At 44.5% G+C, this 16,037-nt stretch overlaps 1 long non-coding RNA gene across 1 annotated transcript in view; it reads left to right on the top strand.

The window, feature by feature from the left end:
• Positions 1-16,037, top strand: part of LOC126293663 (uncharacterized) — a 159,994-nt gene that overhangs the window by 89,845 nt on the left and 54,112 nt on the right. The window contains exon 2 of the long non-coding RNA XR_007552334.1: positions 789-881. This is a non-coding gene — a long non-coding RNA (uncharacterized LOC126293663). The remainder of the gene's footprint in view (positions 1-788; positions 882-16,037) is intronic.

The following is a 16,037-nucleotide window of genomic DNA, read 5'->3' as shown; positions in this document are numbered from 1 at the left end:
GTCTACATGCTTAACTAAGTTTGTACGAAACCCTCAGAGCATGAATGCTACTAGCACCTGGCCAATTTCTATTTTGGTATTATTTTCACGAAGTCCGATGTCCTGGGCTGTGTTTACGTTGGGACCTAGTTGCATATCTTAAATTGCTGCGGGGTAAACGGGAGGCATTGAAATTTGTAGTCTTGATTGTCTCAAATATTTGACTACTTTTTCCGGAATAGGTAGCGATTTCAGAGGTCCTGGTTAGGATTGGGAGGTAATGGGGCAGGTTATATAAAATACCATCTTACTTAATTTACAAAGCAAAGGCTATTACGGACGAGCAACTTTATTGGCTACCCACATCAGACTCTGCATCTTTGTATTTACATTCCGTGATTAATCATGCCCAGTTACCAGCTGCAACATGTAACAGAAAGGATGCGTACACCGAAAAGCACTTTTACTGGTGGTTGTTCCCACAGTGTTACGACAGTGTAAAGTCGTGTGCTCGTAGCAGATACAACGGTGCCATGTCGGAGGTCCTGCAAGAGGAGTCGAATTAGTGACTGCAGTGGAAAGACCAGATAAATTAGACTAAACACGTTTCTATGCTACTACTGGCTGGCTCTTCGGATTCCATAATTGGTACAATATCTCTAACAGTAAAGTGTGTGCATGTATGTGTGGGCGTGCAGGGAGGGTGGGGGGGGGGGGCAGGTAGTTTATGTGCAGCCTTTAAAAATCTATAACTGTTGCATAAATACCTGAATACTGTTTTACTAAAGGGAATTTTATCTTTGGCACAGGTCTATCCTGCTGATGACACTGGCTTGTTTCCCAAGTCCGTCTCCGACGATATACAGGCCAGCAGGAAAGACAATTTAACATTTGGATGTAAGGTGAGTAGCGAACGAAGCACTTGCCCTTTTGTGTGTTACTAATGATAGCTCATAGCCGCTGACGGATCTTCCGGTCTGTACGACGGTGGTAAAAGAAACTTTTCGGTTCCCTGGTGGGTTTCTGCAACCCAATAATAGTCGAAAAAAGTACAACGATAAAACACAGAGATGGAAGAACACGGTTTCTATCCCGTTTCTCAAAAAAGTAACTGATCAGGTCCGCAAGATTTTACACAAACATGACATCAGACCGGTTTTCTGGCCAACTAAGAAAATATGTCAAACTCATCGATCTATAAAGAACAAACATCCTCCTCTGTCAGGAAGTGGAGAGTATAAGAATGCGTATCTGGAAAAACGTTTATTGGTACTACCAAGAGAAGTCTGAATACACGTCTGGAACAACTTAAGTCTTTGTATGTAAATTGAAGGTGGAAGGGAAGAAAGGAAAGGAATGGGAAGGGATTATTGATGTCAGCTGCATCGGGAGATTACGCAGTATCAATCGTTGTGTGTGAAAATGTGTGTCGGTCGGGAATTCGAACTCGGGATCTCCCGCTTACTAGGCAGTTAGGTTAATCACCGCACCACCCGGAACACAGTGTTTACCGCAACTGCACATACTATCTCAGTACGCCCCTAGGCCGATCCATACTCCCATCTAGTGCCTCTCCATGTCCTCCATGCTCGCTACTCAGAGATACCCTCAGGAGGTTGGAAGCATTTGTGTATCCGTACTGAAGAAGGAGTTTTCATTGCCCATCCGGGAGAATCAGTTATACGAATGCGTAATGTCTGTCCTGAAGAACAGAAACCACCCATTCATTCTTTGCTGATTAGGTCAAACAGAAAACCCAGATCTAGCAGAGCACGCACTTTGCACTCCGTCTTCAGGCCACGAGTGGCCTACCGGGATCATCCGACCGCCGTGTCATCCTCGGTGGAGGATACGGATAGAAGGGGCGTGGGCTCAGCACACCTCTCTCCCGGTCGTAAGATGGTAGTTACGAAAATGTGAAGTTTCCCGAAACCAAAATTTTATCTACTGTGACAAACTAGTATCCACGACTATATAGGAAAGAAGTCGAAATATGTAAGAATACTAATAATTTTAACAAAATATAAGAGGCCATGGAACTAGTGATGTATGGACAGTGATTCTGCAGAATCGATACATAAGCTTTTATCCTTGACAGGCGGCAATCGATAGTCAAATTTTATCTCTGACATTGACTATACTCAACTGAACACGTGTTAACTCGGCGACATGCACTTTATAACAGTATTTAAGTCGCTCTGCGACTTCCAACTCCTCAGTACCCGTGACAGCACCACCAGGGGCCCCTCCGAAGATTCCCGGTGCTGCTGTAGATGAAACACATGAACCGAGAAGTTTGTTCGACCACGGCCACGCAGCCCGGAAGATTCACCAGCAACTACGACAATGGGTCGTCAAAGCCGTCATTGCATGATGGCTCGTATCGTTTAAAACCACTCGTAATCGGGAAATCTGCAAATCTGAACTCAATCGAAAATATTGAATATGTACTATAATTTTAATTTGTTTAATCCTGTGGTTCATTACAGAGATCTCTTACATTCATTGCTCTTTTGTTATTTATATGGTACAGTATTGCACAAAATATTATACGTAACATAAATGTCAATTTTTTTGAGAGTGCGGTATGGATCAGCAGTCTTTTGACTGCTTTGATGCGCCCGCCCATGAATTCCTCTCCTGTGCCAACCTCTTCATCTCAGAGTAGCACTTTCAACCTACGTCCCCAGTTATTTTGCAGGACGTGTTCCAATCCTTGTCTTTCCCTACAGTTTTTACTCTCTACAACTCCGTCCAGAACCGTGCAAGTTATTCCGTTATATCTTAACACATGTCTAATCGCCCCATTCGTCTGTAGCATCACATCCCACATGCTTTGATTTTCATCTGTTCCGGTTTTCTCACAATCCATGTTTCACTACTACACGACTCAGTGCTCCAAGTATATCTAAGTAATTTCTCTTCATATTTAGCCCAATGTTTGATAGTAGTGCATTTAGTAATTAAAACTTCCGGGCTAAGAGGCCGTGGTCCGATAGTAGAAATACTTCTCCCTGAAGTTTCGTTGCCAGCTGCGGGCAACATCATCTGAGGTGAGTTACTACTGGCTGCTAGGCCGTGGAGGTCCTGTTTATATAGAGCGCGTAGAGGACGCCACCACTCGTCACGTGCTACCAATAGTAAAACTATTTCTGGCTGGCGTCATTACTCTCGATCGAAGGTAATCGATTGTCACTTTTTTGGTAAAAAGTCGATCGCCATATCTTATCTAATTTCAAGCCTTCTTCTTTCCTGTTAAAATTATTGTGGTGTTTAAAAAATCTCTACAGCCTCTCTATACATACGTGCATAATAATGCGATGCCTTAGCTAGCACGCTCGTCTCACTAAATTTTATTTCATGGTCACCCGTTTCAAAAACATGTTCCGCTACAGCCGATTTGTCCGTGTGTCCCAGTCGACAGTTCCTTTTACGTTCAGTTAGGCGAGTATTGATACTTCTTTTTGTGGTTCCAATGTAAACCTTCCCACAACTACACGGAATCTTATTCACACCAGGAGTAGCTAAAGGGTGGTGTGCATCTTTCGCCGATCTTAAAGATTCACTAATCTTCTTGGTGGGTCTGAAGGTTGTTTTAATTCCGAACTTGGCCAGCACTTTCCCGATACGGTCCGTAATATTGTGGATGAATGGAAGAAAAACTTTCCCCATCGATGGTTGTTGTTGTTGTTGCACGTTTTCGGACATTTTTCTTCTGAGATGGAGTGCTCTATTTATCTCCTTGCCAGCGTACCCATTTTTCTGGAAAGCGGTTCGCAAGTGGTTTAGTTCCTCTTGCAAATAAGATCGACTTTGTACCAAAGATGTGACAATCGATTACCTGCGATCGAGAGTAAGCCAGAGATAGTTTTACTGTTGACAGCACGTGACGAGTGTTGGCGCCCTCTACACGCTCTATATAAACAGGACCTCCACGGCCTAGCAGCCAGTCGTATGATGTTGCCCGCAGCTGGCAACGAAACGTCAGGGAGAAGTATTTCTACTATTGGACCACGGCCTCTTAGCCCGGTAGTTTCAATGACTGAAGACGCCGGCCGTGTAAGCCTACACGCTATGATTAGTAGTGCATTTGTTATAGCCAGCAACTTCCTCCTTGACTGTGGTAGTTTACTTTTTACTTCTTTCTTCCGTCGTCCGTCATACGTCATTTTTCTTCAATTAAAGCAAAACTCTGTCTCTTCTGCTACTAGGTGATCCAGAATTTTAACGGTAAGTAACGGTAAGTTTCTCACCGATTTCATTTCTGCGGCTTCTCATCACTTTAGTTTTTCTTCAGTTTAATTTCCATTCATAGTCTGTAATCAATAGATTGTTTATTCCATTCAGCAGGTCCTGTAATTCTTCTTCACTTTCACTGAGGATACCAGTGTTACCAGCGAATGTTATCACTGATGTCCTTTCACCTTGAATTTTAATCCCTCTCCAGAACCTTTCTTGTATTTCTGTCACCGCTCCTTCGATGTATAGCTGAACAGTAGTGGTCAGCAGACTACATCCCTGTCGTACTTACTTTTTACTCCGAGCACTTCATTCTAGGTGTTCAACTCTTATTGCTTCCTCTGGTTCTTATGTCATTTTGTATATTACCTGTCGTTTCCCAAAACGTAGGTCGACAAAGCCTATGATATCAAGCTCGGAGTAGAATTGCCTCTCTGGTGGCTTTACCTTTCATAAAGCCAAACAGATCTTCATCTATCAGATCCTGACTTTCTTTTGCATTTTTCCGTATGTTATGAGGCATAAAGCTGATGGTGCGACATTCTCGTATTCGTTTGTCCTTGGTCTCTTTTTTAATTGTGTAAATAATTTTTCCCAAATTCTTAGGATATATTTCTAGCCTCATAGATTCTACAACCAAACCTCAAATGATTTTAGGAATTCCGAAGGAAAATTTCTGACCTTTCCGCCTTATTTGATCACTAGTCTTCCTAAGCCCTTTTCAATTCTGACTCTAATACTGCATGCCCTACCTCTATTCCTTATCGACTCCAATTTCTTCTTCCACCACGTCATCAGACAGACCCCCACACTTGAAGAGAGCTTTAGCGTACTGTTGCCACCTACGTGCTCTCTCCTGCAGGGGAGAGTACTCGACTATCGGATAGTTCCCACTTATCGGATAGTAAGGTTTCTGATCAAATAATGTCTGCACTCTGTCGGAAGTGGCAGGAACCGTTAAGTATTGGTCCGCTGAGACGCCTTTTTGAGTTTTGCCGCAGCACCAAGTGTGCTTTCTGGTGAAGTGGTTGCCTGAGTGAATTCGGAGTATGGAAATATTTTTATGCTATATATTGTGGGAAGGCTTATAGTATCAACTTCTGAGCAATAGTTCGAAATAATGTGTTCGTTAAATACCGTCTGTCATATGTTGGTCTTTCATTTAAAGCGTGGGTTCCTTTTATCGGATAGCGGCAGGTTTATTGGATATTCGATAGTTGGAGTAGCTTTTTTTTGCTTTCGTTATATTTCTTTTGTACATGTTGTTGTCGAAACCAATACTGAAAAGGAAACAATGGGTCCCGCAAGCAATGTTAGAAGCAATAAATGCCGTTGAAGAGAAGTAATGTGAATATTTGAAAGCAGCAGAAATCTACCACGTTCCTAAATCAACCATAGAAGAGTATGTAAAGAACAAAACTGAAAACTTCGAAAGTTTGGTTAGCAAAAAACCAGGAAAATCTTGTGTGTTAGGAAATGGCTTGGAAGAAGATTTGGTGCGTTATTGTAAAGTAGGTTTTTTGGGTTACGGTCATGTGACGTATGGCAACTTGCTTTCCAACTAGCAGTGAGAAATAACATAGAACATCCGTTTGCCCTTCCAAAAGAAGCAGCGAGGAAAAAATGGCTCAGAAATTTTATAAAACGTCATCCCCGTCTTAGTTTAAGGAGGTCAGAGTCCTTTTCTTCGGGTATCTTTAGGTTTTTCAAAGAAAAAGTTGAGTCCTTTTTCGACCTTCTGGAACCTGAGCTAGAGAAGATCGGTTCCAATCCTGCCATTTCGTTTATGTCGCATAACTCCTCCTTGATGGTGCGATATTTTATCGGCAGTGCATGTTTGTCTCGTATCTTCTAAAGCAGTGGACCGATTTCAACCGAACTTAATACGCAGATCACTCACTGGTTCGAAAGAATTGCTGTAGTAGTAGGAATCATCTAAGGATGGGAGATTGCAATACATCCAGCAAATAATTGAGGATGTAGATTGCAAGTGGTACTCTGAAAAGAAAATATCGGTAGAGGAGATTAATTCGTCTCGGGCCGCATCAAACCAGCCAAAAGAATGATGGGGCAAAGAAGAAAGTAGTATTCCGTTTTTTACCCGACCACAGATTCAGGTCATGTAGTATGACTTAAGTGGGCAACGGCGTACTGGTCTGTCGAGTATCCGAGGTAATGAGACAGCGTGTGTCATTGTTGTTTTCGGATGTGTGTCACACACAACATACCTATGTCACGCTTCAAGACCGACATCTGTAGGTTTATATACATAAGGTGTTACAAAAAGGTACGGCCAAACTTTCAGGAAACACTCCTCACATACAAAGAAAGAAAATATGTGCACATGTGTCCGGAAACGCTTACTTTCCATGTTAGAGCTCATTTTATTACTTCTCTTCAAATCACATTCATCAATGGAAACACACAGCAACAGAAAGTACCAGCGTGACTTCAAACACTTTGTTACAGGGAATGTTCAAAATGTCCTCCGTTAGCGAGGATACATGCACCCACCCTCCGTCGCATGGGATCCCTGATGCGCTGATGCAGCCCTGGAGAATGGCGTATTGTATCACAGCCGTCCACAATACAAGCACGAAGAGTCTCTACATTTGGTACCGAGGTTGCGTAGACAAGAGCTTTCAAATGCCCCCATAAATGAAAGTCAAGAGGATTGAGGTCAGGAAAGCGTGGAGGCCATGGAATTGGTCCGCCTCTACCAGTTCATCGGTCACCGAAACTGTTGTTGAGAAGCGTACGAACACTTCGACTGAAATGTGCAGGAGCTCCATCGTGCACGAACCACATGTTGTGTCGTACTTGTAAAGGCACATGTTCTAGCAGCACAGGTAGAGTACCCAGTACTAAATCATGATAACGTGCTGCATTAAGCGTAGGTGGAAGAACATGGGGCCCAATCAAGGCATCACCAACAATGCCTGCCCAAACGTTCACAGAAAATCTGTGTTGATGACGTGATTGCAATAATTGCGTGCGGATTCTCGTCAGCCCACACATGTTGATTGTGAAAATTTATAATTTCATCACGTTCGAATGAAACCTCATCCGTAAAGAGAACATTAGCACTGAAATGAGGATTTACACATTGTTGGATGAACCATTCGCATAAGTGTACCCGTGGAGGCCAATCAGCTGCTGATAGTGCCTGCACAAGCTGTACATGGTACGGAAACAACTGGTTCTCCCGTAGCACTCTCCATACAGTGACGTGGTCAACGTTACGTTGTACAGCAGCAACTTCTCTGACGCTGACATTAGGGTTATCGTCAACTGCACGAAGAATTGCCTCTTCCATTGCAGGTGTCCTCGTCGTTCTACGTCTTCCCCAGTCGCTAGTCGTAGGTTGGAATGTTCAGTGTTCCCTAAGACGCCGATCAATTGCTTCGAACGTCTTCCTGTCGGGACATCTCTATTCTGGATATGTCTCGATACAAACGTACCGCTCCACGGCTATTGCCCCGTGCTTATCCATACATCAAATGGGCATCTGCCAACTCCGCATTTGTAAACATTGCACTGACTGCAAAACCACGTTCGCGATGAACACTAACCTGTTGATGCTACGTACCGATGTGCTTGATGCTAGTACTGTAGAGCAATGAGTCGCATGTCAACACAAGCACCGAAGTCAACATTACCTTCCTTCAATTGGGCCAACTGGCGGTGAATGGAGGATGTACAGTATATACTGACGAAACTAAAATGAGCCCTAACATGGAAATTCAAGTTTTCCGGACACATGTCCACATAACATATTTTCTTTATTTGTGTGTGAGGAATGTTTCCTGAAAGTTTGGCCGTACCTTCTTGTAACACCATATATATATATATATATATATATATATATATATATATATATATCAGTTCACTAAGTGGCCAGCGTACAGTTGGAGCTGTAGTGTAAGAAGGATGAGTACGCGGCTAATGTGGCAGCCCTGGGAGCAATGGTCACCAAATCCCGGCAATAGGCCTGGACAGCCGTCATTTGTCAGTCGTTCCAGCGCGCGCTGCCACGCGGTTCTCCAGACGGCCGCTAACCCAATTCCCAGCTGGCGGCAATCTCGACCGCCACGCAGATTGGCCGACTCGCATGATGACGGCCGCAATTGCTTGGGCCAAGGCCGCCGGCCGCGCTATTCCAGAACTCTGCCGTCTATAAATAGCTTCTGAGCCCCCTGTCGGATCAAGTCTGACGACCCGGCGACTTCAAGAGTTCTTTTTCCTGGCATTTCCCACATTTGGAGGATCCTTTTTTCTGCATCCTTCAACGACTGTTTCTCGCCCCACTGCGTCATCTGGACCCACTGCGTCATCTGGACCGAGGTTAACGCTCTTGATGTCCTTGATAATGACGCTCAACGACCACTGCGCACCACGTCGTTGCGAGACCTATTTTTCAATTACGAATACAGCATAGGGCACTCACTGTAGCATCCACTGCCCTGAGGACATGTCCGCAGCTGTGAAGCTGGTCTTGCTTCGAAAAGGAAGGGATACAATCATGTCAAATTCAATTACAGACACCTATATTGAAGCCGGCTGCTGTGGCCGAGTGGTTCTAGGCGCTTTAGCCCCGAACCGCGCTGCTGCTACGGTCGCGGGTTCGAATCCTGCGCCGGGCATCGGTACTTAGGTTAGTTAGATTTAAGTAATTCTCAGTCTAGGGGACTGATGACCACAGATGTTAAGTCCCATAGTGCTCAGTGCCATTTGAACACCTTTATTGAGGTACACCTCCCAATATCGTGTTGGACCTCCTCTTTTCCAGAAAGTGCACCAATTCGACGTGGGATAGACTCAACAAGTCGCTGGAAGTCCCCTACAGAAATAGCGTACATTACTGCCTCGATAGCCGCTCGGGATTAGCCGACCGGTCTTTGGCGCTGCAGTCGTGGACTGTGCTGCTGGTCCCAGCGGATGTTAGAGTCCTCCCTCGGGCATGGGTGTGTGTGTTTGTCCTTAGGATAATTTAGCTTACGTAGTGCGTAAGCTTAGGGACTGATGACCTGAGCAGTTAAATCCCATTTCACACACATTTGAACATTTTGAATTGCCTCGATAGCCGTCCATGATTGCAAAAGTATTGTCGGTGCAGGAATTTGCGCACGAGCTGATCTCTCAACTACGTTCCATAAATATTTCATCGGTTTCATATCAAGTGATCTGATGGCCAAATCATTCGCCCCAGTTGTCCAGAATGTTTTTCAAAGCAATCGCGAACAACTGTGCACCGGTGAAAGGGCGAATGGTCACCCATAAAAATTCCTACTCCAATTTTTTCTTTTGTTTCCTTTACTGCTTGGTCAATATACAGATTGAGTAACATCGGGGTTATCCTAGAACCCTGTCTCACTTCCTTCTCAACCACTGCTTTCCTTTGGGGCCCCTGCCATCTGGTTTCTGTACAAATTGTGAATAGCTTTTCGCTCCCTGTATTTTACCCTTGCCACCTTCAGAATTTGAATGAGGGTATGACAGTCAAACGCTTGTTAAACGCTTCTCTAATATATATTTCAATGCAATTGCCGTGATGTTTTCTTATGTAAACACTTTGTTATTTTTGTTTCTCTGTCCACAGTGGTTCTATCCTTTATACCATTACAAAAATTTCTGTCACTCTACACTTATAGGGCTCAGTTCACTTTCAGTGGGGCTGCAGCCCCCTATGTCCTTAGAGTGGGGTTGAAATGCCTAGGGTGTGGCAGTAGTAACGAGTGTTCTCAGGAACGCCGTTCTGCTGCTCGTCTTACTGCGAACTTCGTATTCGATACCGCAATTTATGGGAGTCAACGCCACGAGGGAAGGGATGGTTTGATTAACGCCCCTTGTGCCATTCCCTGAGTGCATTCTGGTGCCGATTTTGAGAACCCGCATGTCTGAAACATTTTCCTCGGCCACCTATCAGAAAGGCGCGTGATTTCAACGTTGAGTGTCGCAGTTCTGATCTCCATCGCAGAGGCGCCGATAGAAGGGGTGAAATGTGGGTATGAATGCGTGTGATGACGTTCTCTTCGTCTGATCACGACAACAGCAAAAAGGAACGAAAACTCTCTTTAGGCCTCACTTTCGTAGAACAGTTATAACTTAAAATATGTTAACTTCTTACAGTTTTCAATAAACAAAGCCGACTGATGATGACACAAAGGTGCCGAAACACGTTTAGGTAACAAGAAAAAACCATGTTTTTGGATAAAAGGCGGAGTCTACAGAAACAGGCAATGTGATCACCTGTATTTACTTGGGAATGCTTTGTTAATAAGGGGTTCGACCCCTATTTGGCCGTGATACAGCTGCGATTCTTTATGGAATATAGGCATATATTGACTGTATAGTATTCACTGGAACGTAATGCCAGTTTTCGGTTAAACCTCTTCTAACTCCTGTAGCAACGACGGAGGCGGAAATCTGTTCCGGATTCTGCGCTCCAATACCACCCACAAGGGACCGTGCTGGCCAGGCAAGACGCTGCAGTTCAGTTGCATGCTCCTTATACCACGATTGTACTGCCCTGCTGCGTTAATGGGTGCATTATCGTCCTGAGATATGGCATCATTTTTGGGGAGCAACATTTGAATCATGCGGTGCACCCGATCACCTAAAATGTTCACATGATCGTTGGCTACAGCACGGCCTTTGAGAGTAACGCCCACAGCATCACACTTCCACCTCCTTGCTTAACCACTGGAATCAAGCAATCCCCATTTTAGGCTTCCTTTGGTGTTCTCCAAACGTAAACCAGACCAGATGTTGGAAATAACGAAAACGTTGACTCGTCTGTCCATATGACGTGTTCCCACTGATCAGCCGTCGAGGATTTATGCTCCTGACACCATGTTTTACGCTTCTTTACGTTGTTGCCGTCACTAATGGTTTCGACATAACAGCTCGTCCGTGAATATTTGCTTTATGGAGTTCTCGGCGGACAGTGTCGATAGATACGGCGGTCTCGAAGATGGCTGTTGAGCTCTGCAGACACTTTAGCCGTAGTTTTGTGCTGTTTTGACAAAATTCGTGTTAGAGTACGACGATCTCTGTCATTTAGTTTAGATTAGCTCCCACTATTCCGTTTACACGATGTTCTCTTTCTATGTTTCGTGTAGGCTGTTATGACTGTTGAAAGAGTTCAAAAAATAGTTCAAATGGCTCTAAGAACTATGGGACTTAACTACTGAGGTCATCAGTCCCCTAGAACTTAGATCTACTTAAACCTAACTAACGTAAGGACGAAACTTCCTGCCGGATTAAAACTGTGTGCCCGACCGAGACTCGAACTCGGGACCTTTGCCTTTCGCGGGCAAGTGCCGCGAAAGGCAAAGGTCCCGAGTTCGAGTCTCGGTCGGGCACACAGTTTTAATCCGCCAGAAAGTTTCATATCAGCGCACACTCCGCTGCAGAGTGAAAATCTCATTCTGGTAACGTAAGGACCTCACACACATCCACGCTAGAGGCAGGATTCGAACCTGCGACCGTCGCAGCAGCGCGGTTTCGGACTGAAGCGCCTGGAATCGCTCGGCCAGGCGCCCGGCGTTGAAACAGTTGTTCTTGAAACATTCAATAAGCTGCCTGTATTGATTACGGACGCTCCAGCTAATCAGGACCCCACAATCTGCCCCCTTTGGAACTCTGTTCGGACTTCCATTGCACGTCGACCTCGGCCTGTGTGTGCAGACACTAGATATGCACTACTCGTAAACAACCTGCACTGATGCCTAGTATTTACTGAACACGCATAGTACAGCGCAACACATGCCTTACTTGCATTGTTGACCGTCAGACACAAGCATCTCACTGCTACCACTATTCACATTATTTTCCCTGTCCCCTATGTGTACATTACTTGTAATAGCAAACACGGGAAAAAAATACAAGAGCTACAAATCTGAAAGATGAATAGTCCTCGGTTGCGTTGGGGAGAATTGTGGTGAAATATGGTGCCAATGTGACATCGATACCCCACCTTAAACGTCTCGTGAACTTTTGAACTCCGGCCCTTTTTCTTTCGCGAATGTCGACACCTCGCTATTTGAAGCGTCCATGAGGCCTAGGGTGAAGTCCAGGGCGCCACGCTTTTGCACAATTACAGAGGAGTATTGTAGGCACCTTTGAGGTAAATTTCATATTTACGCGTCGGAATGGAAGACAATTAAGCGGATTAAAAAAAAAGTGATGTTTTAATTTTGTTGCTAAGTGTAGTTGTCGACGGGACGTTAAACTCCCTCGCATCTTCAACATCTACATTTATGCTCCGCAAGCCACCCAACGGTGTGTGGCGGAGGGTACTTTGTGCGCCACTGTCATTACCTCCCTTTCCTTTTCCAGTCGCGTATGGTTCGCGGGAAGAACGACTGCCGGGACGCCTCCGTGAGCTTTCGAATCTATCTAATTTTACATTCGTGATCTCCTCGGGAGGTATAAGTAGGGGGAAGCAATATATGCGATACCTGATCCAGAATCGCACCCTCTCGAAACCTGGACAGCAAGCTACACCGCGATGCAGAGCGCCTCTCTTGCAGAGTCTGCCACTTGAGTTTGCTAAACATCTCCGTGACGCTGTCACGCTTACAAATAGCCCTGTGACAAAACGCGCCCCTCTTCTTTGGATCTCCTCTATCTCCTCCATCAACCCGATCTGGTACAGATCCCACACTGATGAACAATACTCATGTATAGGTCGAACGAGTGTTTTGTAAGGTACCTCCTTTGTTGATGGACTACATTTTCTAAGGACTCTCCCAATGAATCTCAACCTTACCCCCGCCTTACCAACAATTTTATATGATCATTCCACTTCAAATGGTTCCGTATGCATGCTCCCAGATACTTTACAGAAGTAACTGCTACCAGTATTTGTTCCACTATCATATAATCATACAATAAACGATACTTCTTTCCATGTATTCGCAATACATTACATTTGTCTATGTTAAGGGTTAGTTGCCACTCCCTGCACCAAGTGCCTATCCGCTGCAGATCTTCCTGCATTTCGCTGCAATTTTCTAATCTTCTGTGTGTACTACAGCATCATCGGCGAAAAGCCGCAAGGGATTTACAACACTATCTACTATGTCATTTATATATATTGTGAAAAGCAATGGTCCCATAACACTCCCTTGTGGCACACCAGAGGTTACTTTAACGTCTGTAGACGTCTCTCTATTGAGAACAACACGCTGTGTTCTGTTTGTTAAAAAGTCTTCAATCCAGCCACGCAGCTGGTCTGATATTCCATAGGCTCTTACGTTGTTTATTAGGCGACAGTGCAGAACTGTATGGAACGCCTTCCGGAAGTCAAGCAAAATGGCATCTACCTGGGAGCCTGTATCCAATATTTTCTGGGTCTCATGAACAACCAATCCCAAAGAAAGTAGGTGTTGACAGATGTGAAAATTACCCAACTATCAGTTTAATAAGTCATGGCTGCAAAATACTTATGCGAATTCTTTACAGACGAATGGAAAGACTAATAGAAGCCGACCTCGGGGAATATCAGTTTGGATTCCGTAGAATATCGGAACACGTGAGGCAATACTGACTCTACGGCTTATCTTACAAGCTAGATTAAGGAAGGGCAAACCTACGTTTCTAGCATTTGTAGACTTAGACAAAGCTTTTCACAATGTTGACTGGAATACTCGCTTTCAGATTCTGAAGGTGGCAGGGGTAAAATACAGGGAGCGAAAGGCTATTTACAATTTGTACTGAAATCAGATGGCAGTTATAAGACTTGAGGGGCATTAAAGGGAAGCAGTGATTGGGAAGGGAGTGAGGCAGGGTTGTAGTCTCTCCCCGATGTTATTCAATCTGTATATTGAGCAAGCAGTGAAGGAAACAAAAAAAATCGGAGTAAGTATTAAAATCCATGGAGAAGAAATAAAAACTTTGAGGTTCGCCGATGACATTGTAATTCTGTCAGAGACAGCAAAGGACTTGGAAGAGCAGTTGAACGGAATGGACAGTGTCTTGAAAGGAGGACATAAGATATCATCAACAAAAGCAAAAAGAAGATAATGGAATGTAGTAGAATTAAATCGGGTGATGCTGAGGGAATTAGATTAGGAAATGAGACACTTACAGTAGTAATGGAGTTCTGCTATTTGGGGAACAATGTAACTGATAATGGTTGAAGTAGAGAGGATATAAAATGTAGACTGGCAATGGCAAGGAATGCGTTTCTAAAGAAGAGTATAGATTTAAGTGTCAGGAAGTCGTTTCTGAAAGTATTTGTATGGGGTGTAGCCATGTATGGAAGTAAAACATGGACGATAAATAGTTTGGACAAGAAGAGAACAGAAGCTTGCGAAATGTGGTGCTACAGAAGAATGCTGAAGAATAATGGGTAGGTCACATAACTAATGAGGAGATATTTAATAGGACTGGGGAGAAGTTTGTGGCACAACTTGACTAGAAGAAGGGATCGGTTGGTAGGACATGTTTTGAGGCATCAAGGGATCACCAATTTGGTATTGGAAGACAGCGTGGAGAGTACAAATCGTAGAGGGAGACCAAGAGATGAATACACTAAGTAGATTCAGAAGGTTGTAGGTTGCAGTAGGTACTGGGAGATGAAGCAGCTTGCACAGGATAGAGTAGCATAGAGAGCTGCATCAAACCAGTCTCAGGACTGAAGACTACTGCAACAACAACATGAACAAATAAAGATTGTTGGGTCTCACACGATCGCTGTTTCCCTCCTTCCAACATTCCGTGCAATTTACCGCTAGCGTGCGTATCTGGTGGCACGTCGGCCAGAGGGGTGCTAAGTAGGAGGGGTGTGGGAACCACTTCGGCAGAACGTGTCCGCGGGCATCTGAACAAACAAGCCGCTTCCTGCCATGCCAGTGGAGCGCGTCACACACAGCACACACGTGCGGTGCTGGCTACCGTCACACAGGCGGGACAGGTGGCTGGCCCCGGGTCCCGTCGTAAACTCGAACGTCTCCCGTCTCCGCTGTCACGAGCTGATTACGCCCCCAGAAAAACGGAATGCAGCAGCGGCCGCTTCCGTCGCCGAAATGAGCTAGTCACGGCCCGAGCGTCCTGTTCAGAAGGGACGAGTTAGTTGACGTTGACGTGGAGGTGTGAGAGTTCCGTTACGCCACTTCCTGTTACTCACGCCAGGGAGGCAGATCCACGCGCGAAACACAAAAGTAGTCCTGCGATATATCGGCAACGTGCTACGAAACATTTCGCGAATGAGACGCGAGAATGCTCGCTAGGTCACAAGCGGGACTTCGGAGCAAGCCCCTACCACGCCGTAGCGGAGAAGCGAGGCAACTGTCCCCCAATTGAAGCAGCTGATCGCCGCCATTTGCAGGGATGAATTCTAGTACTGGGGTTTGTGATTTGACGTATATGAGACGCAACAAGAGCAAATTGAAGCACAAATTAAACACATGTTTGTTTAAAATAGTGCTGAGTATTAGAGTCTATTTTGAAAGTATACTTAAATGAATGAAGTTTCCTAATTTCCGAAATACGTCTGCATAGAGACGCGAAATTTAAGAATATCAGGTTCTTTCCTGACAAGGTGGAGCGAGTTTACATCGAGTTATTTGCATTAGATAATTACATGAAACTTTTAAGGTAGCAGACAGTACGATTATTCTTTAATTCACGTAATTTTACCTGTCAGGTCCTGTTCGCTTTTTGCACGATTACTTTCGTTTAGTACAGTATTGTCTACACTCCAATTTTGGTATGATTAATTGTAATAATCCATATGACTTTAAATGTGGTAGGAACAGGAATTTTATTCGCACATTAGTTTTTAACACTGATAGCACCTCTAAAAGTGGTTG

Source organism: Schistocerca gregaria, chromosome 10 (assembly GCF_023897955.1).
Source record: "Schistocerca gregaria isolate iqSchGreg1 chromosome 10, iqSchGreg1.2, whole genome shotgun sequence".
Classification (NCBI taxonomy): domain Eukaryota; kingdom Metazoa; phylum Arthropoda; class Insecta; order Orthoptera; family Acrididae; genus Schistocerca; species Schistocerca gregaria.
The sequence above is the reverse complement of the archived record's forward strand: the minus strand, read 5'-3'. Positions and strand labels throughout refer to the sequence as shown.